Source organism: Peromyscus leucopus, unplaced genomic scaffold (genome assembly GCF_004664715.2).
Source record: "Peromyscus leucopus breed LL Stock unplaced genomic scaffold, UCI_PerLeu_2.1 scaffold_337, whole genome shotgun sequence".
Classification (NCBI taxonomy): domain Eukaryota; kingdom Metazoa; phylum Chordata; class Mammalia; order Rodentia; family Cricetidae; genus Peromyscus; species Peromyscus leucopus.
This window is the reverse complement of record NW_023505219.1, coordinates 7,634-20,997: the sequence shown is the minus strand read 5'-3', so window position 1 is coordinate 20,997 and position 13,364 is coordinate 7,634. Positions and strand designations below refer to the sequence as shown.

The 13,364-nt window shown below is 53.4% G+C and overlaps 1 pseudogene; it reads left to right on the top strand.

Moving 5' to 3' along the window:
- The first annotated feature begins 2,338 nt into the window (after window positions 1-2,338).
- Window positions 2,339-11,271, top strand: LOC114697155 (annotated as a pseudogene).
- The last annotated feature ends 2,093 nt before the right edge of the window (window positions 11,272-13,364 follow it).

Here is a 13,364-nt window from a genome sequence, read left to right as displayed (position 1 = left end):
TTCTGAGTTGGATGTGGTTGTATACGCCGTTAACCCAGCACTCGGAGGCAGAGGTAGGCAGATCTCTGTGAGTTCGAGGCCAGCCTGGTCTACAGAGTGAGTTCCAGGATAGCCAGGGCTGTTACACAGAAAAATCCTGTCTCAAAAAACCAAAAACAAAACATTGAGAATTTTCTCAGGAGAAAAAGAGTGATCTAACACACTGTCATATATTTCCCATCTTAAGATATGACAGGAATCTGTGATTACTGTAGAAGCTCCATCAACAGCACTTACCACCTCTCACCTAATTCTTGTTTAATGAACCAGGGCTTGAACTAAGGGCTTTGTGCACAGTAGGAGAGTCCTCTACCACTCAGCTCACACCTCAGTTTTTTTTACTTTGAGACTGGTTCCCCGTAAATTGCCCAGGCTAGCCTCAAACTCGAGATCCTTCTGCCCAAGGCTCCTTAATTCCTGCAATGATGGGCATGGGCCACCATGTCATGCTCTCTTACTTCTTCCAATCTAATTTCACTGGTGTGTAAGCGCCCACCTAGGTGCTGAGCACTAAACCCGGCAGACCACTGGGGCCCTGCTTCCCAATCAGCTGACCTACAGGCCTCCGCACTATGCATAGAAATAATTATTCTTCTTTTACCCAATCCTCTGAGAGGATTTGGTGTGGGTTTATTGTTTTTCTTTCTTTTCTTTTCTTTTTTTTTTGAGACGGGGCCTACACGTCTGAAGTACCCCGGGCTGACCTCAAGCTCTCTATAAAGTCAAAGATAACCTTGAACTTCTGATCTTTTTGCCCCTTCCACCTCTGCAGAGGTGGAATTACAAGCGTGTGTGGTGCTGTGAATGGAACTCAAGGTTTCCTGCATGCTAGGCCATCACCTACCAGCTGAGGCTACAGCCCTGTCCTGTCCTGTCCTGCCCCCATCGCCTTGAGGCAAAGTCTCTCAGTCTAGCCTGGGCTACATACATAGCTATAGTGACGCCTCTCCTTCCTTCCTTTTCTCCCCCTCCCCCCCCCGGACTGGAGAAAGGCTTTGCGCATGAACCGCCTATCAACGAGCCACACCCAGATACACCTTCCAAGCTGTGGTCCTGAGGACCCTAGCCGATGGAGTGACTGAGTAGGGAGGACACCAACCGGAAGGAGATACTTATCAGAGGCCGGCACTGGGGGCCACAGGCCCCAAACCCAGAAAATGTGGGCTATGGTCTAAACAGGAGACTGCTCAGAATGTGTGGACGTCGCTCTGGCAACCACGTCTTCTCCTAAGATGGCCCTTCCGGCACCATCTCCCAGGAATTTGTTGGGCTTCTGGGTGTAAAGAAAGGCCGACTACAGTGGCGTTTCTCCCCAGATAGCTTCGGTTAATGAGACAGGACACTGTGTGTGTGTGTGTGTGTGTGTGTGTGTGTGTGTGTGTGTAGGTGGAGATAAAGCCGGCCACTCCAGATCCTAATCAGTACTCAAGGCAGGAGGAACTGGTGCCTGGTGCCTTTACAAGGAAGCTTGGGTCTCTAACTCCAACACTGCTCCGGCGGGGACTGGGGGGGGGGCACCCTGCAGAAGGACCCAGCTGGCAGCCAGAGAGTCCAGAGCACCCAGCCCAAGGGCGGGGGGGGGTACTCCCTGGAAAAAAAATGATCCCCGCCCACCGCGGGAGGAAGTCTGTCTTCCTAGCTGGAAGTCTGTCTTTCTAGCCTCAGGAGTCCCCACGTTTTTTGCCAGTAGTCACATCCCTGCCCTAAGGCAACTTTCTCACTTTCTCTCTCTCTTTCTCTCTCTTCTCTCTCTCTCTCTCTCTTCTCTCTCCCTCCCTCTCCTTCCCTCCTCCCCTCTCTCTCTCTCTCTCTCTCTCTCTCTCTCTCTCGTTTTTTGAGACAGGTTTTCTCTATGTAACAAAACCCTAGCTGTCCTGGAACTCATGCTGTAGACCAGGTTGGCCTCAAACTCACAGAGATCCGCCTGCCTCTGGCTCCTTGGCTGAGTACTGGAATTAAAGGCGTGAGCCACCGTGCCTGCTGATTTTCTAGGAACCCAGATCCCAAGATTTATCTATGGGATGCCATTAAGAGTGGTGTTTGGGTCACCCAGTCCTAATTTAGCAACTCTGGGCAACTCTTAGTGCTTTGCTCCGGGCAAGGGCCCTTAAGCTTTCGGTCGCTGGCCGATCAGCTCCTTCAGGCTCGGGGACGCAGGGGATCAGTGCTGGGGGCAGAGCCGCGGTTCCCTTGCAGCCGGTCACCCTCCCCCCTCCCGCGGGCTTTTGCACACGACGCGCCGCGGGCGGCTTCACACGGAGTGGCGAGGGCCGGGGATAAAGCGGGCGGGCGCGGGCGCAGCGGCGGGACCCGAGCGGAAGGTGAGTGCGCTCTGCCGTCGCCCCGCGCGCAACTTCGAGGGCGCACTGGGAGAGGCGGCATGCCGACCATGGACAAACAGAACCTGCTGGAGAGCACGAGCAGAACCCGGTAAGTTCAAGCCCCAAGGGGCGGGAATCCGGGCCGCATCACAGGCACCTCCTCTTTGGCCCTCCTGACTGTCGTTGGTCCGGGCGGGGGCTTGAACCTGGGATCCCGCCAGAGGGATGGGGTGAGGCCAGGGAAAGAGGCGGTGGCCTCGTAGCCCCGGGGATCACCTGTCTCACCTGGCCAAGCACACAGATCCTGAACGCTGCTTGCGGGTGCGCCCGAGTGGGACACAGTCGGTGCCGGGAACCCCGCCTTCGCCCAGCACTTTGATCCCAGGCAGCCCTGAAGTGGGGAGCCTGTGCCCTCGGGTGCGCTGCGCTACGGTCCGTGCTGCTCTCTCGAGCCAGAACTCTGCTTTTCTTTGCGCTCGACTGGACAGCCTGCCCTTTGGCTAGACTCTCCTGTAGGCCTGGGAAGGGGTGGAGGAGGGGGAACGGCTTAGAACAAGGTTCCAAGACTCACTTCCCCAGCATCCCCTGTAACGCTGGCTTCTTACCTCTGGTCACACGCCAGGCACTGTTCTTTTTTGTTTGTTTGTTTTGTTTTGTTTTGTTTTTCCGAGACAGGGCTTCTCTGTGTAGTTTTGGTGCCTGTCCTGGCTCTCGCTCTGTAGAACAGGTGCCTGTCCTGGATCTCGCTCTGCAGACCAGGCTGGCCTCGAACTCACAGAGATCTGCCTGGCTCTGCCTCCAGCGTGCTGGGATTACCGCCGCCCGGCCAGGCACAGTTTTTACTTGCTCTGGAAACACCCGGCCAGCATCACTCCCAGAGACTGGCTCAACCTCCCGGCTGAGCGTTTTCTCTCCTTCTTCTCACCTCCAGGTCTTACTTACGGTCTCTGTGGAAGAGTGAGACCTGTTGGACCCCTCCTGTGGACCTGCCCACTGTTGAGCTGGCTATCCAGAGCAACCATTGTTGCCATGCGCAGAGGGGTTCTGGTAGCCACTCTGACCCCAAGAAGCAGAAGGCCCGGCGCAAGCTCTATGTGGCCTCTGCCATCTGCCTGGTGTTCATGATTGGAGAAATCATTGGTAAAGCGTCTATGTTAATTAAGAGAAGCTGGTTCAGGGATAGGCTGAACGCTCCCGTTAATGCTAAAGGCACCAATGCCTACCCCTGTTTTATTAATCAGTTTGTTTGTTTGTTTTAGGATAAGGTCTCACTAAGCAGCCTTCCCTGGCCTGGTCATATTCACTTTGCCTCTGCTTCCAGTGTGTTGGGATTAAAGATGTGTGACACCACACCCATCAATTTTTTTTATTTACTTGTTTATTTATTTATTTATTTATTTTATTTGGTTTTCGAGACAGGGTTTCTCTGTAGCTTTGGAGCCTGTCCTGGATTAGCTCTGTAGACCAGGCTAGCCTCGAACTCGCAGAGATCCACCTGCCTCTGCCTCCAAGTGCTGGGATCAAAGGCGTGCGCCACCGCTGCCTGTCACTATTTATTTGTTTATTTATTGGCTTTTCAAGATTGGGTTTCTCTGTGTAACCCTGGCTGTTATAACTCCCGCTGTAGACCAGGCTAGCCTCGAACTCACAGAGATCCACCTGCCTCTGCCTCCCAAGTGCTGGGATTAAAGGGCGTGTGCCACCACCACCAGGCTAAATTTTTTTCTTTAAGGCAATCACTTGGCTAGAGGTTAGAGCCTCTGCAGCTAAGAGGTTGTTCTTCAGAGGACCTGGGCTTGATTCCCGGCCCCTACATGGTGGCTCACAGTGATCTGTTACTCTAGTCCCAGGGAATCAGACGCCCTCTTGTGGCTTCTGTGCATTGGTGCACATACATACATGTAGGCAAAACACATGCACTTAATTAGTAATAAAATAAGAGAGCACTTACTGAGTCCCTACTTGGTCTCCTGTCTCTAATATGAACGTGATGATCTTCCTCCCCCGCCCCTCCTCCTCCTTTTTCTTTTTTCAAGACAGGGTTTCTCTGTGTAGCCCTGACCGTCCTGGAACTCGCTCTGTAGACCAGGCTGGCCTCAGACTCAGAGATCTGCCTGTCTCTGCCTCTCGAGTGCTGGGATTAAAGGCGTGTGCCACCACTGCCTGAATTTGATTTTCACACTCACCCTGTAAGAAGATGTTACCTCTTTAGGGGAGAAATTGAGGGTGGAGGTCACATGGTTGTGTTGAACAATTGATGTGTGGTGCAGAGACTTGACCCCAGCGTGTCTTCTAGGGCTGAGGTCTCCCCACTGTGCAGACTGGGGGAGCTAACTCTTTGGGAGAACTTCACCCCTGGCTCTCACTTCTGCAGGCGGGTACCTGGCACACAGCCTGGCCATCATGACCGATGCAGCTCATTTGCTCACCGATTTGCCAGCATGCTCATTAGCCTCTTCTCCCTGTGGGTGTCCTCCCGACCCGCCACCAAGACCATGAACTTCGGCTGGCAACGAGCTGGTAAGGATCCTTGTGGGCCACAGATGGGGTCGATCAAGAGAGAAAGCACGGGTCAGAATAGGACTTTTTTTTTTTTTTTTTTTTTTTTTTTTTTGGTTTTTCAAGACAGGGTTCCTCTGTGTAGCTTTGGAGCCTGTCCTGGATCTCACTCTGTAGACCAGGCTGGCCTCAGACTCACAGAGATCCACCTGTCTCTGCCTCCTGAGTGCTGGGATCAAAGGCGTGCGCCACCACCGCCCGGCTTTGTTTGTTTTTTTTAAACAGGGTTTTGGTAGGTGGTCCAGGCTGGCCTCTAACTCCCTGTATAGCCCAGGCTGGCTTCAAACTCAGAGACTGTACTGTCACGACCTCCCATGGACTGGAATTAAGGCCACAAAAGCAGCCTCTATGGGGAAGCGGGGTCTGCCTTGGCCTCTGTCCTCTGGGAACTCCCAATCTGATGGGACAGACATGGTGCCAGTTATCTGGGAGCTACTAGTTAATGGAGAAGCAAAGTTCACCCCGCTTAGAAATAGTGGCTGGGAACAAGTGACAATAGCATTGTCCCTTGCCTGTCACTGTGGGTGTGCTGTGGGGTAGGGAAAGGTCAGTCAGCACTGCCTTAAGCTGGCAGTTCCCTTCTGGGTGGCACTGTCACTTTCCTCAGGAGAGATGGCCCAGTGTCCTCAGTCCCCATTTATCAGCTGAGCAAAACAAGGAGCTTGAGATGGCTCAGGAGCCGGCGCCTGCTACCCTGGGCTGTAACTGTAACTCAGCTCTGGGGACTCCGAGCCCTCTTCTGTTCCCTTAATTAAATAGTGGTGACCTTACCTTTATTTGGTTGGGAAAACTAGGCACACGCCCTTAATCCCAGCACAAGGGAGGCAGAGGCAGGTGGATCTCTTGAATTCAAGGCTAGCCTGATCTACATAGTGCGACCACAAAAATCATACCACAAAAATCATATCAATATCAGACTCAGGCAACCCCCTTGCCTTAGCAGCCCACATGCTAGGATTAGAGATGTGCACCATCATGCTGGCTAGAACATAGATATTATGTCAGTTTATTGATGGTTATGAGCCACCATGTGGTTGCTGGGAATTGAACTCAGAACCCCTGGAAAAACAACAGCCAGTGCTCTTAACCTCTGAGCCGTCTCTCCAGCCTCCCCACCGTTCCCATTTAATAGATGGGCTGAGCTAGATGATTCTTTCTAGATACGAGTCCTCATATGTGAGTTGGCGGGATGAGGCGTGTCTTCAGGAGAAAATACCACAGACACCCAGGCCCTGGCTTTACAGCGGGGGTGGGGGGTGGGGTGGGGAGGCACTAACTCGGAGGGAGTAGGCTTCCTTCCCACCCTCAGGGCCCAGGCTAAGGTTGGTCTTGTGGTTGGGCTCTTATCTAGAGATCCTTGGAGCCTTGGTGTCTGTGCTGTCCATCTGGGTGGTGACTGGGGCTGGTGTACCTGGCTGTGCAGCGCTTGATTTCTGGAGATTATGAGATCAAAGGGGACACCATGTTGATCACGTCAGGCTGCGCTGTGGCTGTGAACATCATGTGAGTATGGCCCCAGTTCCCTATAATTTCATATATATATTTTTTATATTATAATATACATATATTATATTATATATATATATATTAACTCCCATTCTCCCCATACTCAAACCTCTGCTAGCTCCCAGTGGAAGGAGTCCATGCTCCCCTGCCAGCACAGAATTTCCCCCATGGCCTGAGCGCTGGCACCTGCTCTACGTCGGTCCTCCTTTAAATGTTAGGCCAAGGTCATGGGAGGTTATGGATATGCACCCCCACTATCACCACCACCACCACACACACACACACACACACACACACACACACACACACACTACGTGTCAGGCTAATAAACTTCAAGGCTACCCACAGCAAAGGGGATGCATCTGGCTCATGCTGGAACAAAGGCCAAGTCAGGCTGACATGGCTAAAACCGGTCTCAGTAAAGGAGAGAGTGGGTAGACCATGGGTTTGGGCGCTCCGTCTCCATTGCTCACTTGTCTCAGGCTCCCTACCTGTAACGGTGAGATGAACCACACGGCTTCCTCACTGCCTTGTGCTCTGAAATGCAGCTTTGGGGTACTGTGCCCAGTCAGCCTCCCGTTGTGGGCAGAGCTCTTTGCCCTGTGGCTATGAGCTAAGGCTGTAGAGCTAGGTTCCTAAGCCTAAGGGGGTCACTGAGTTCTGGGGGCTCCACCTTTTCACCCTCAGGGAGGCCAGGCCCAATGGGTGGACTTTGCCTGGCAGACTTGAAACCGTGGCTATCTTATCGATCTTCATCTGCTTCCATAGAATGGGGCTGGCTCTTCACCAGTCTGGACATGGGCACAGCCATGGACGTGGGCACAGCCATGGTAACCAAAGCCATGAGGACAGTCAACGGCAGGAGGAGAACCCCAGTGTCCGAGCAGCCTTTATCCACGTGATTGGGGACCTTCTGCAGAGTTTGGGTGTCTTGGTGGCTGCCTACATTATATACTTCAAGGTCAGAGCTGGGTCCTGGGAGGGAGGTGGGCAGTACCTGGGGCTCCTCTGCACAGGGCTTTTCCCCATGCTAGGCCCCCTCCAGCTTGGGATGAGAGGGTGAGAAAGGGAAGGAATATGTGAGCGGGGAAGCTGGATTTAATAAGCCCATGGCTGTGTTGCCGAAGCCCGGGCATTGCCTATCACACAGAGACCGGGAGATATAAAATGAGCTGCGTGCGGCCGAGGCTGTGTGTGATGAGTGAATTGCTTGGTCTCATCGAACCTCAGTTTCCTATCTATTAAATGGGAATGGTGGGGAGGCTGGAGAGACGGCTCAGAGGTTAAGAGCACTGGCTGTTGTTTTTCCAGGGGTCCTGAGTTCAATTCCCAGCAACCACATGGTGGCTCATAACCATCAATAATGAGATCTGGCGCCCTCTTCAGGCATTCGGGCAGAACACTGTATACATAATAAATAAACCTTAAACAAAAAATGGGAGCAGTGAGACAAACGCTGACATCCCTTTTTAGCTCCGCCTGTGTCTTAGCTCTTTAGGAAGAGCTGTGTCCTGAGGTCGTCTAGAGCAGGAAACTGAAAGACAAGGCCAGAGTGAGTTCCGTGCTCACCCTGAAAAGAGACCCTCCCTGTTACTGTGCCGGGAGGAGGGAACAGGGAGACCCGGGTAGATGCTGCTGAGCCCCTGTCTGTCTCCTTTTCCTGCAGCCTGAGTACAAGTACGTGGACCCCATCTGCACTTTCCTCTTCTCCATCCTGGTCTTGGGACAACATTAACCATCCTGAGAGATGTCCTCTTGGTGCTCATGGAAGGTAACTGGGTCATAGAGCTTTGGGGGCTGGAGGGTAGGGTGTATGCAGATGTCTGTGTTCATCTGTTAAGTTGTGTGTAGAAACCAGAGGTTGCCCGTGGGGTGTCACCCTCACCCTAATTTTTGTTGTTGTTTTGTTTGAGACAAGGTCTCACGATGTAGCCCTGGCTGTCCTGAAACTTACTATGCAGACCAGGCTGGCCTCATACTCACAGAGATCCACCTGCCTCTGCCTCCCAAATGCTGGGATTAAAGGTGTGCATCCCTATGCCTAGCTCTTACCCTAGTTTTTAAGGCAGGGTCCCCCCGAGTAGACTAAGCTAGCCTTGAACCCACAGAGATCACCTGCCTGCTTCTGAAGAGCACTACCTTTTCAGGCTCACCTGATTTTTTGTTTGTTTTTTAGATTTATTTATTATGCATAAATAAATGTACGCCTACATGACAGAAGAGGGCACCAGATCTCATTACAGATGGTTGTGAGCCACCATGTGGTTGCTGGGAATTGAACTCAGCACCTCTGGAAGAACATCCAGTGCTGTTATCACAGAGCCATCTCTCTAGCGTTACCAGACCGGTTTTATCTGTGTTTCCCTGGCTATCCTGAAACTCGCTCTGTAGACCAGGCTGGCCTCTGCTGGGATTAAAGGCATGCATGTGCTACCACCACCCGGCTAGCCCTGATTTTAATGACTTGTTAAGGTCTCTCACTGGACCTAGAGCTGTCTAGTTTCTCAAAGCTGGCTGGCCAGCAAGCCACCTGGGTCTATGTGTCCTCTACCTTCCCCCGTCCCCCACACCAGCTCTAGGGTTACTGGCGAGGACAGCCACACCTGTCTGTTTTGTTTTTGCTTTTTTTCGTGGGCTGGGCACGCACACAGGTCCTCGCTTTACCCACTAAGCCCTCTCCCCAGATCTAGGACTAGACCAAGCTGGCTGGTCCATCAGTCCCAAGGAATCTGCCCGTCTCTGCCTTCCCTATCTGGATTACAAGCGTGTACTGCCATGGCCGCGTGTTGTGTTTAGTGTGAGTTCTGGGGGGCGGGTGGGGAATCCAACATGCCTCTAGCACTGTTAGCAGCTGAAGTATCTCCCAGCCTGACTTTGATGGGGGGGGTCTCTCAGCGTGTGGCTCACAAAGTCTAATCCACCTCAGGGATGGTGTGGATGTTTGGAGAACCACTGCAGGGTGCCAGCCGGGGGTTTGGAACATTAACGTAGGTCCTCAGAGCTCTGAGCTGATCAGGTGTGCCAGTTCTTAGACAGGTCCCAGCCCGTGCTTACCCTCCCCCTAGGCCTGCTTGGAGAGAGTCTTCCCTGGCTGGTCACGTGGCTGGGCAACCTTGGTAACACCTGGAGCTCCAGCCCGGGGCCCCCCCCCCCCCCCCCCCCCCCCGTCATCAGGTGCCTTTTCCCAGGAACAGGGATTTGATTCTGGTGTTTGGGTTGTTTTTGTTTTTGTTTGGGGGAGGGGGCAGGGTTTGAAATAGGGTCTCTCTCTATGTAGCCCTGGCTGGCCCAGAACTCAAGACCAGGTTAGCCTCAAAAGTCTGCCTCCCAAGTGCTGGCTTAAAAGCATGCCCCACACACCTAGCAACTTTTTTAAATTTGATTTTTGAGACAGGGTCCCACTGTGTAGACCAGACTGACATCAAATTCACAGAGATTGGCCTGCGCCTACCTTCCTAGTGCTAGGATCAAAGGGTGCTGGGAACTGAACCTGGATCCTCGGGAAGAGCAGCAAGTGCTTCAACTGCTGGGCCCTCTCTAATCCCTTGCTGTTTTTGAGACAGGGTCTGTCTGCAGCTCAGATGGCCTTGGGCTTCCCAAGTGTTGGAGACAGGCGTGCACCACCGTGGCTGCTCAGTTCTTTCCCACAGGTCTCAGGGCGCCCGCGCCCTGTTCCTGCCTCAGCTGCAAAGTGATGAACGGTGTGCCTGGAACTGCCGCTCTAACCCACGGGGCTGTCGCACATTTTAGGCCTTGGGGCTTAGGCCCAAGCCATGGCTTTCTGGAGGGTCGGGGAGAGTTGGAAGCCAGTCGGGTGCTGCCTGGGTTGGCGGGAATGTTTAGCTTCCAGGCTGTCTTCAACAATGACTGGCCTCACCGAGCCTTCTGGGGCCACACCTGCAATCCCAGCACCAAGAAAGTTGAAGCAGAATTTTGGGTGCCAGACCAGCTTGGGGTACGAAACAAGACTCTGTCCTGAAAACAAATGGACACTGACCATATGGATGTGAGCAGAACAGACTCATGCTCTCAGTTTCCGTTCCGGTTGATGTGACGGGACAGAGTGGGGGATGGGAACCGTGCGGAACCTGCTGGCCGAGGAGGCCTTCTCAGGAGATGGCCCTGGAGGAATGGCGTGGGGTGGGAGGGTAGTGTCCTTTACCATGTGCGTGGTGTTCCAGGGACTCCCAAAGGTGTGGACTTCACGGCCGTGAAGAACCTTCTGCTGTCCGTGGACGGGGTGGAAGCCTTGCACAGTCTGCACATCTGGGCGCTGACCGTGGCCCAGCCCGTGCTCTCCGTGCACATAGCCATCGGTGAGTGAGGCCGAAGCGAGAAGCATCCAGAGGCTTGGGGCCTTGCCAAGGGTTTGCCAGGCTCTGGCCCCGAGCTGAGCATTTAAATGCCCTTTGACCCCCCGCCCCCGCCCCGCCCCCCACTGCATTTATGGAGAAAGGTAACTGAGGGCTTGGGGTTGTCAGGTCATGTGCGTGGCGGCAGTGAGTGGCTGGGGGAGACCAGCTGTAAGCCAGAGCTTTTCTTGCTCTCTCGGCCCTCCTAGTACAGGATATGGCATCTCTTGTCCCCTAGTCTGTTCCCCAGGGGTAGACGGGAGGTCAAGCATCCCACGTTTTTCTCTTCCCAGCTCAGAATGCTGACGCCCAAGCTGTGCTGAAGGTGGCGAGGGACCGCCTCCAGGGGAAGTTCAATTCCACATGATGACCATCCAGATTGAGAGCTACTCCGAGGAGATGAAGGACTGTCAGGAATGCCAGGGCCCCTCAGACTGACTGACTGACTGGCTGGCCAGACACCATGGGAGGCACGGCCAGGACCTGTGGGTGGCGCAACCGGACTCCAGGTTCAAGACACAGCCTGGTCCACGCCCGTGGGCCTCTCCTTGGCCTCCTATGAGCCCACAGGGTGGGGATGAGGCCATACTTCTCCTCCGGGGCTGTGTTTGGGCTGGATCCTCAGCTGACGTCACCCTAACATCACAGCTGGAAAGGCACTGAGGCACAGAACGGGACTCTGGCGTGTCCCTTCCATCCAGGGTCTTTGTGTCTTGAACAGAAAATGGAACAAGACAACATTACTGGAAAGTCGGGCTTCCTTTTGCAGGGTCAGTCTCATTGATAAAAGAATTTTGAAACGGACTCAGAAGGATGCTTTGAAGACCTTTTTATTAGAATTTGGGAGAAAAACCACACAGGCCTAGCAAGCTGTGCATATCAGCGGCTGCTGGTAGGAGAATGAGAGAGGAGAAGGGAGAAAGCAAGCCCCGCCTTGAGTTAGGGGTCAGAATGGAGTTTTTTTTTTTTTTTTAAGTTATTTATTTATTTATTATGTTACAGCATATGTGACTGCAGGCCAGAAGAGGGCACCAGATCTCATTACAGATGGTTGTGAGCCACTGTGTGGTTGCTGGGAATTGAACTCAGGACCTCTGGAAGAACAGCCAGTGCTCTTAACCGCTGAGCCATCTCTCCAGCCCCCCAGAAATGAGTTCTGTAAACGGCTGAGCGGCTGTGTTGGGGGGAGGGGCTAGAGAAACAGTGAGGAAACTCATCGTGTTGGGGCAAGCGTGCTAAGGGGTGTGGTCAGTACCAAAGACAAACTAGAGAGCCGGGAGGCTCTGGGTAGATAGAGGGCTGCCACAGAACCAGGGAGACCTGGGTGGGAGGTGGAGGTCGGATCCGTGGGGCTTGCTGGCCGCCTAGTCTAATCACTTCTCTGCCGTCTAGGTTCAGTGAGAGACTCTACTTCAAAAAAGAAGTTGGGAGAGCAATGGAGGATACCTGCTGTGGCCTCCACGAACGCCCCTCTGAGACACACACACACACACACACACACACACACACACACACACACACATACACACACACACATACACACACACACACACACGCACACACAACACACACACACACAGCCAACACACACACACACACACACACACATGCACGCGCACACACACAACACACACACACACACACAGAATTTAAAGATGAAAAATGAGATAAAAAGGGGAAATCATGCTTTTGAATTAGAATTTGGGAAAAACAGGCCAACTTAGCAGTTAAGGTCCATAAGCAACTGTCTTGTATGTGGGGGTGGGGTGGGGCAGAGAGCCGTAAGTGCCCTGATTAAGGGGCTGGCTGATCGTGCCTTTCAGTTCCTTAGCACATCTTTGGGTGGCTGACAGGCCCGGTTGAGTGAACTCTCTAAAAAGAATGTGTGTGGCGGTCAGAGGACACTTTGTGGAGCTGCTTCTCACCACCCTTCTGTGAATTCCTGGGATCAATGACAGGCTGTCGAGCCTGAGCCACCCCTGAGGGAGGGGACAGTGGTATGTAATGTTCTAATCTTTGGAGCAGGTTAGACTGTTCTAGCTTCACCCTGGGCCAGGGTAGAACCTGGTTTCCATTCTTTGGACCGGGAGGAAGTTGCTTCTAGGAGACTGGCCTCAAGGATCCCCTCCCTGACTTGCTCTTCCCCATTCGGTCCCCACCAGCTGCCTCGTGAACCTGCAGCCACCGGGAACCCCTGCCCTGCCCATAATGACTTACTAAGGCTATCACCCTGAGATGTGGGGCCAAAGGGCACCTGAGGCTTCTCTGTATCTTGGTCACTTTGGCTGTGGGCCCCATGTGACTTCCTGGAGGAGGAGGCCTCTTACTAGGGAAGAACCTGGCTGGTTTCTTCCTTCCTGGTACCTTAGCCCAGGAGACTGTCAGTGTAGCCACGGCCTTGACACAGGTGACAGGGACAGATTCCAGTTGGGACCATGCCCTCACAGTCCCGGGGCACCTCCCTCGACCTGATACTATCCCAGGAGATTGTAGACTCTGTTGCCTGGATGCAAGAGGAGAGACCTGTCCCGTCTCATAGAGGTGACAGGCCTAGCCCTGGGCCGATGTGTACACCTGTGGGAGGCCA